The 8,482-nt window shown below is 43.2% G+C and overlaps 1 pseudogene across 1 annotated transcript; it reads left to right on the top strand.

Moving 5' to 3' along the window:
- The first annotated feature begins 4,284 nt into the window (after positions 1-4,284).
- LOC147639549 (uncharacterized) lies at positions 4,285-5,309 on the top strand (annotated as a pseudogene). The gene has a single exon (XR_015265050.1). The product of XR_015265050.1 is annotated as an uncharacterized LOC147639549 (transcript).
- The last annotated feature ends 3,173 nt before the right edge of the window (positions 5,310-8,482 follow it).

Here is an 8,482-nt window from a genome sequence, read left to right as displayed (position 1 = left end):
GGAACAACCGTGGCATTGTCAGATCTCGGAATTTTTCAAGATTTAATTGGGGCTTTATAGCTGTAGGTCTGAAAGCCCCCCTAAATATTCTCTGACAATACAGTTACACACCCTAGATTGAATGTAATTAATTACCATTTATGCTCAATTTAATGTTAATATTCCAATTTTAATGCATCTGCCACATTCAAGCAAGAAATCTTACTAGATTTGGACAGCTGAGGAAGGGAACGGGCGTGGCAGATGTGCCACGACCGTGGCCTGTTAAGCGAATGGCTGTTCGCTTCTCAAAACAACCCAACAGAGTGCAGTTTTGCTTGGTTTTTTTCTCAATTGCCTGCTGATTCAGGTGTTTTTCTACTATTTTGTGTTTTTGTTTCAATAGAACGCTAGAGCTAGTCTCTAGCTATCTATTGGTGCCTACAATGTATGATTAAAACTAAAAAGTTGAGATTAATTTGTAGATTAAGCTAGAATGTAAACTTAAAGTAAAAAGCACAGAAAATTAAGGTTTTGCATGATTGTTAAGGGCAATGTGAGAGCACTTACTTGCTTCTCCTGCTCTTGGTGAAGACTTGAACACACTAATGCGTAATTAACCTCCAATGCTCCAGGTAATCACCATCAAAAAACAAAACAAAACAAGATTAAACAACCAATCGATGGATTTGCACTCCAACCAGGCTAATCAAAGGCACTAGTAAATGAATAGAGCGGAGGACCCTAAGCTAAATGCATTTCCTAGCAGCGGCGCCAAAGATGTTAAGGATAACATGCTACCTTGCACACAAGAGAGAAAGAAGAGAAGAGAGATGCATGCAAGAGTCGAGTCCGGAGAGTTACACTTGGCCAACCCTAAGAGGGTTAACTCCTCGATGTGAAGCCGCTAGGGGCTCACTCCACCTCTTCTTGTGTCACCCAATAAGATATCCAATAGCTAGGTAAAGAGCAAGAAGGAGGGAACTATGGAGAGCTTAACGTCTACCTCTTGCAACTAGCATGCAAAAGGGACATGGTAGATAGCAAAGAGAGGGTAGAGAAGAGGAGAAAAGAGAGCATTACCATCCCTACTTACATACACCAACAATCCAACATGCAAGCAAGCTAAACAACAAGCTAACATGCATCCACAAGTTCAAATGAGAGAGAGAGAGAGAGAGAGAGAGAAGGCAAACTCAAGTGAGAGAAAAAAATTTGTCCCTTTTCATATTCCATAAAATGAGTTATATACAAGAGCTCATAGTTACAATGTACGGCCACCCATTTACAATTGGGGACCCAAAACTAGTATTTGTAGTTTCTCTAGCTCTATGTACAACTATTCCTGATATCCGGCATTACACAAGCCATAAGCTCGATCATCCCATGTCTCTTATACAATGAGCGCATTGTGTGGTTACAAAAGGATAAATTACAAAGGGTGTAGCCATGTAAAAGGTAATGTTAACCAGAGTGGACACCACTCTGGTTAACACCACTCTAGTGTTGGAGTGGTTAACACCACTCCAACACTAGCTGCTCTCCCCGGTAGTAAAGCATCTCCTCTTGTGTAGAGAGAAGTTATAGTCTCATAATAAGAATGTCAATAATACCAAGGAGTACAGACCTATCTAGAGTCGTAAAAATGCATTGCTCGCGAGAATGGAGACCTCAAGGGTTGTCAATCCCTCAAGCTCTACTAATCCAATGCTTGGGCCTCTATAATCTAACCACACTAGAGGAGAAGCCAGCAAGTTTCCTCTCAACTCATTCCATCTCACTCTCTCTCTCTCTCTCACTCTCTCTCTCTCTCTCTCTCTCTCTCTCTCTCTCTCTCTCACACACACACACACACACACACACACACACACACACACACTCCACACCTAGATATTCTCAAAGTAAGAATCAAGCAAGTAAGCTCTTTGTCAAATGATGGCACCAAAGAGAAATATTCCAATGATCTAAACTGTGAGGTGAGGGTTATGATAATGAGTGAGGGAGGTAGTGGAAGAACCAATCCCTAGACAACCAACTAGATAGCTAGTGAGTTGTCCTGGTGGAATTTCCACCACTAGAAGACTCTGTATTGTCTAGTTTGGCTATGGTCTAGACGAGAGTGCTGAGTTGTTGGTGCATAGCTGGACTGGTGTGAAGTAGATTATAAGGACTATAAGCGTAGGTGGAACAACCTACAAAGCTGGGGGCAAGAGAGTTTAGGGTAGGGAATTGTTGCTAGTGTAGTTGGCAGAATCCCTTAAGATAATAGCAATCCTTATCCTCATGCCCATTCTTCTCACAGAAGGAGCAGTATTTTCGCATGGAATATTTTGAGCTAGCATGCCTAGGAGACTAACATAGCACACTAGAGACCTTTCCTAGACTCTTGCTAAGACTTGAGAGCCTCAATCTCCTTCTTAAGTTGTGGCAAAGTGCTTTCTTCCTTCTGAGACTTCTGACTCATCAGCTTCAGTGCCTCTAGCTCAAGCTTAAGTTGAGCGACTGGGTTGTCGTTTGGGGGTAGAATGGTAAGAGTTGGGGAACCCATATCACGTTCAAACATTGTATTTTCCACTTGGGATGCCAATTCCTAAAATTCTAGCAAGGTGGTGAGACTGGTCCACTTTCTTGGATCTTCTATTGGGTTGTCCTAGCTTCCATCACCCACCACTGACACCGCACCATGGGCCACCAACATGGTGGTTTGTGTCATGAGCTCTGCTACACTTTCCCAATGTAAGAGCTTCAGCTTTCCCAATTCTTGTAGAATGTAGAATGAGGTCTTCATAGATGCCTAGCTAGAACTTTTTAAGAAATGTGTCCCTCATGGTGGGCTAATCTGCAAAGGGAACTGGCTGAACCATTTGTCACCAGAGCCTTCCAATGTGGAAGGAAAGAGGGTAGTAACACATAAGCATCCTCTTGGTCCAATCCCCTGCTCCTACACATGGCCAAGAAGCATAGAACATGGTTGTCCACATCTTCCATGGGAAGAACCTCTGAAAGTGGGAAGCTTGACATTGACCCAACCCCGCATGGTGGTCAATGGTTCTGGAGTAGGTGGATTTCCGCCCTAGTTATTGCTAGCAGGATTTTCTAGGTTTGCATGTGCATGGGAAGGGGTGGAGGAGGATTTCAGGGTGGTACAAAGTTGTTTAGCCTCCTACGACTGTAACAGGGAGAGAGAGGACTTCGGATTGGATTGATTTGATTGACATGAGATCGAGTATGGGGCATATAGAGAGGTAAACTCAAAAAAAGAAAGCTAGGAACTCCCACTAGTTAGAGTTTGGGTGGGATAAAAATAAGGGATCTCATTTGTAAAACATTTATAGTTTAAATGGTGAAAGATCATCTTCATATCTAGAAATTGAAGGTAATTCTTTACTGATTTCAAGAAATATGAGATATTTGTGTAGACAAGAATGAGGGGAAAAAATGAACATCAGTGCCACATGGCTGTAAAAAAAACATAAAAATATATATCTCCCTAAAATAAAAACTAACGAGCAAGCTAAACTAACACACATCACACAACTTTCAAATGCTACATGAAAAGGTCTAGGCAACGCATTAGTAGTTAATGGAGCATTTGCCAAAATAGTTGACCACAAGCTCCTCTATGGAGTCCATTTATTTTCACCTTAAGTAGGAAATGGCCATTTTGAGATGACCCGACATAGATGAGAGCCTCCTTATAGAATACTAGAATAGCCTTCTCTAGGGTCATTTTTGGCCGTCAACGATCACAAGTGTTGGGAGGCGAGCACGTCAGCTCTTGGAATGCATTATGGGTGAGGGCCGACATGTCAGCACTTAAAATGTAAATTGAGTAGGTCAGCTGGTTTGTTTTTGAATGGGTGAATGCAATATGGGTGAGGACTGATATGTCAACACTTAAAATGTATTTTGAGTAGGTCAGTCAGTTTGTTTTTTAATGGTTGGCGTAGAAATTGACAAACAATGATTGTGATGGGCCTAGACCAACCAAGTGTAGATGATAGATGTTGGACTAGGGAATCAGGCTTGATTTTTTACTGGTGTCCTTGCCCTTCAAAACTGATGGGTTTGATGAAATATAGCAAGCTTTTATGTAGGCGGGAACTTTAAAACTGATCGCGATACCGCTTAAACAAACTCAACACCCAACGAGATGCTTATGGCAAGAGGTTGAAGCACTACGGTTTGTAGTACCTATAGGAGGCATAGCCTTCACAACTTTGAACTCAGCCCGTCAAAAAGCAACTATGAAGCCACTTTTTCGTTGCTTTTTGTTTTTTTTGGTTTTTTTAGAATCTCTTTTTCTGCCTTTTTGCTTTCAGCTTTTTCTTTGTAGTGTTTTAGGGTTGCAAAAGGACCATAAGAAGCTGAAGGTCATCACATCTCAATAGGTAAGCTTTCTGTGTGTCTTTCTCTCTAATGGCCGTGTCTCTGCCTTATGGGGACGGCCTGATCATCCTGGCCATCTCTTTCGCATCGGCCATGATCTGCGAGACCATATCCTGGATCCTCATTTACAGGACGGATTCCTACAAGAGTCTGCGCTCCACCATAGACAGAGCCTCCAGAAAGCTCGAGGTCATGAAGGGCACAGGCGCCTCTGCAGTATCCAGCAGCAAAAACTCCAAGGTCAAGAAGATGGATCGATTGGAAAGCAGCCTCAAAGAGTCCAGCCGTGACCTCTCCTTCACCAAGTTCAAGTCAGGAGGCGTGGTTGCTGTTGTTCTTGTTGTTGTCTTTGGCCTTTTGAACTCTCTCTTTGAAGGGAAGGCTGTGGCCAAGCTCCCTTTCTCCCCTATCCCTTTTGTGCAGAGGATGAGCCATAGAGGGCTCCATGGAGACGATCCCACTGACTGTGCCATGGTTTTTCTCTACTTCTTATGCTCTGTCAGTATACGGTCCAACTTGCAGAAGCTTTTAGGTTTTGCTCCCCCCAGAAATGCTGCCAACACAGGCATGTTCCCCATGCCCGATTCGAAAACAAAGTAAAGGCTTGGTAATGTAAGATTTGAAAAAAAAAATCTAAATGAGTGACTTTGCCCGTGCGGTCTTTTTAATGCATAATTTGAATAATTAAGCATGGATTGTTAGAAGATCTATGCTGGCATGTAAAGGAGTGGATAATCAGGGTTCAAGTCTTGTTGATAAATATGAATTGTGTCAGGCCTTTCAACGTGCATGTGAAAGTCTGCCATTTTCAGGGCTTAACACACGTTGTGGGCCCAATCCTATCCAACTGTGGAAGATCTCTCCCATACCGTTAATGGTCTCCCAATTTAAGGTCAAGCTTGCCCTGTAAAACATTGTCTTGAATGTAGGCTGCCTATGATGAGACTTAATGTCATGCACCACTCTGATATGCTGCTGAAATTTCCATGGTTTATCTGAGGCTACTGCATGTATATGCTCGTTGTTTTGGACATCAAGCTTAATTTTCTTCTTTGATGGTTAATGTCTTGTGTGTACTGATTAGTTCTTTAGTTATAAATTAATGAACAGTAGTTTCCCAATGATGATTTGTTATTAGCTCTAGCTGATGCAAATGCTGAACACTGCAAGTATCTGAGGGACTACTACCACTTTTGTTGAATTCTTTTTTGGTTCTCATTGGGCATTTACTTCCTTTGTCCTTTGAACACATGGAACACGGTGCTACTGTGCCTAGAAACTGTAGTGATGGCTTGGATGGTGATAAGCTATGTTGGCCACGGTTAGAGAGCATATCATTTTGTAGGTGGCGCAACAAAGGTTTTAGGTTCATTGAAACAGCTGCTTGGGCAGTTTCAACACATCTCATTTGTGATATGTGAGCCAATGACCCCACAAACCATGTCTATGTCGCACTTTGGTGACGCTTGCTCAGAGTTAGGGTTTTAATTTTATTTTCTACAGCAAAACTTGCAAAAAGTGGTCCCACCCTTCACTTGTCTTCTTGAGTTTGTCAGCGAGGCACGGCCTTGAGGGTCCTTGTCACTTTGGTCAAAAGCGGAGATGCCTCTTCAAGCTCTGGCATCGGCACCGGCTCCCCTCACGCGCCAATGCTCTGCAGAATTGTATGGAGGAGGACGGAAATGCATGGCCTCACACGCGGAGAGATCCCTGATATGTGAATGTCACTTCAGCTTCCTTGAATGGCCAGCTGGACTCAAGTGGGAGACTCGTGGTGCAACACTTGTCATGAGGGTGGATACCCTAACTTTCTAGGTCTGGGCATGCACACTTTCCTGCATCCTGCTACAACATGCATTGGAACCTCTGAGCATGGCCAATCCCTAGCACCCACCCCCCCTTCAACACGGCACCTGCGCAGTTCCTCAAACAGGAGGCTAGCGTACCCCCCTTCATCCACGCCCGAGCTGACTTCCAAGAGGTGCTCATCGCGCAGGAAAAGAAGCTCCTGCGACTTGGTCCTTGATAAGTAGAGAATATGTGCATAACAATCCCTTATTAGAAGGCAACACAAATTCTATGGTCTTTGCGCAACCTATGCAAGGTCGCCTAAGCGCCAATTCAAGCCCTGATTCAAGCTCCACAACGTGAGAACATCATGTCCCATGAAGATCTCCTTATGCTGTTGAGTGGCTAAATGGCCTACAATTATGTGTACCCTACTTGGCATATGCTTTTGGAAGCTCTCGTGTATAGTATATCATTGTGCCGGTTGAGTGGTGTGGTTGGTTTGGTCTGTGTGGATCGGTCATAGGGTGTTTGACATGGACCAACCTTGGGTACTATATATGGGGGGTTTTGGCAACCTTCTCAATTATATTGAGATCATAAATCTTATTCATTGCATTGTGCATCCTTGCTATCTTGAGTTTTAGAGTCTACCTTGAACACCATCAAAGCTACTTGTTGGAGCACAGATTGGTAGACGTGGTCAGTGTGTAATCTGGTTTGCAAACAATTGTCTAGTTGTTCTCCATCTCTATTGTATCAAGTGAATCTTTACCTTATACAATAATTTGTTATTTATGTGAATGTAAAATTTATGTTTTCTTCCAAGATATTAGAGGATCTGAGGGAAGAAAAGAGTTTTTCCACGATACTTCATCTCAAAAGATTAATGATATGATCACTCAATACCATGCTGAACATGTACGGTTTATAGAAACCGGTGGAGCAGAGGAGTACCAAGTGAAAGCTTTGATATTTGATGAATTTTACTGATGATGACTAGCTGCCGATGTGGTGTTTGAAAAACTCAAGGTTGAAGCCGCTGGAGAAGTCAACAGCATGAAAGGGGTGCCGAGGGCAGGGAGAAGCCCAAGGCTCTTGTCAAGCATTGCGCTGATTGTAGGGCCAGGCTAAGTAGCACCCAGTGTGACGGCCGTCGAGTTGTTATGCTGGTGTGTAGGCAGGTGACTGAAACGCCCAGTTGGGCGGGATGGTGTTGAATGTCCATTACCATAGACTAGAAGAATATTCTTGAAACGACATTACTGAAATTGGTGGGAGTTCATTTTGGTCATCAGACCTAGAAATGGAATCCTAGGATGTCATCTTCTATATTTAAATCGAAGGGTTAATTCTCTGGTCGTTTTTCATTACGATGTGAGATAAATGTGGAAAACCTAGCATAGTTGTAGCCTTGAAGAGAGACTATGAATTTTCAACGTCTCTCTCTCTCCCCCCCCCATCTCTGTCTCGCTCCCTCCCTCGTCTCGAACCGCGTGGACATCCATTTTATGGAAGCTCTCCAATCTGTCACAGTTTGGCCACAGCTTTCCACTTTGTACCTTCCATGTTCTTCTCTTCGGTCTCCCCCACTAACAAGTCTACGATTTGTTGAGCTTGGTTAGCTGTGCTTTGAGCGCTCGAGACACAGTAAGAAGAGGATGGCTTCTGCGCTATGGCATATAATTTCGAAGATGATCTTCCTGAAGAGGGTGTAGGGAGAGCCGCGTCTTGTCGTCTTGCTGTTGTGCTGATGATGATACAGATGTATGAGCAACGTTTAGGAAAAAGCGGCGGCGTCCTAGAGGTCCAGCTCTCTCCTCTAAGTTGGGGCCGGGGGAAGCTGTGCCTATGCGGTAGTGTTCGAAAAAAAATATTTTCCAAAAAGGTAGAAATGTATACCTTCAAGTTTTAAATTGGAAGGTTTTTTTCAAAATATGCAAGTGCAAACTACACTGAACTCTGTTTTTTTTCTTCTTTTTTTTTCGAACATTGCTACGTGTAGCGTCCAAAACTCAATCCATAATAAAATAGATTCTTAATTCATCGGTGGGTGTTTTTTTTTCTTAAAAAAAACCATAAAAAATGACGTTTTTTTGGCCATTTTTATCGGCATGTGATGTGTGTGTAGCTATAAAATTTATCATAGCCATGGTTCGCAAGGCTCCACCTCTACTTTGTAGAACTTTGCCATCGCCATAGCAAAGCTCTGCACAGAGGTTCACCGCCCCTTGGGGGCTCTAGGTGGTGTAGTTTTGGGACACTTGTCTGTAAATAATACGATCTAAGTAGGTTACTCGCGCGTCATTGTGTGGCTACACCATAT

The sequence above is a fragment of the Cibotium barometz genome, chromosome 4 (assembly GCF_041138505.1).
Source record: "Cibotium barometz isolate CiBa-2024 chromosome 4, ASM4113850v1, whole genome shotgun sequence".
Taxonomy (NCBI): domain Eukaryota; kingdom Viridiplantae; phylum Streptophyta; class Polypodiopsida; order Cyatheales; family Cibotiaceae; genus Cibotium; species Cibotium barometz.
Note: the sequence above shows the minus strand (reverse complement) of the source record. Positions and strands in the feature narration are given on the sequence as shown.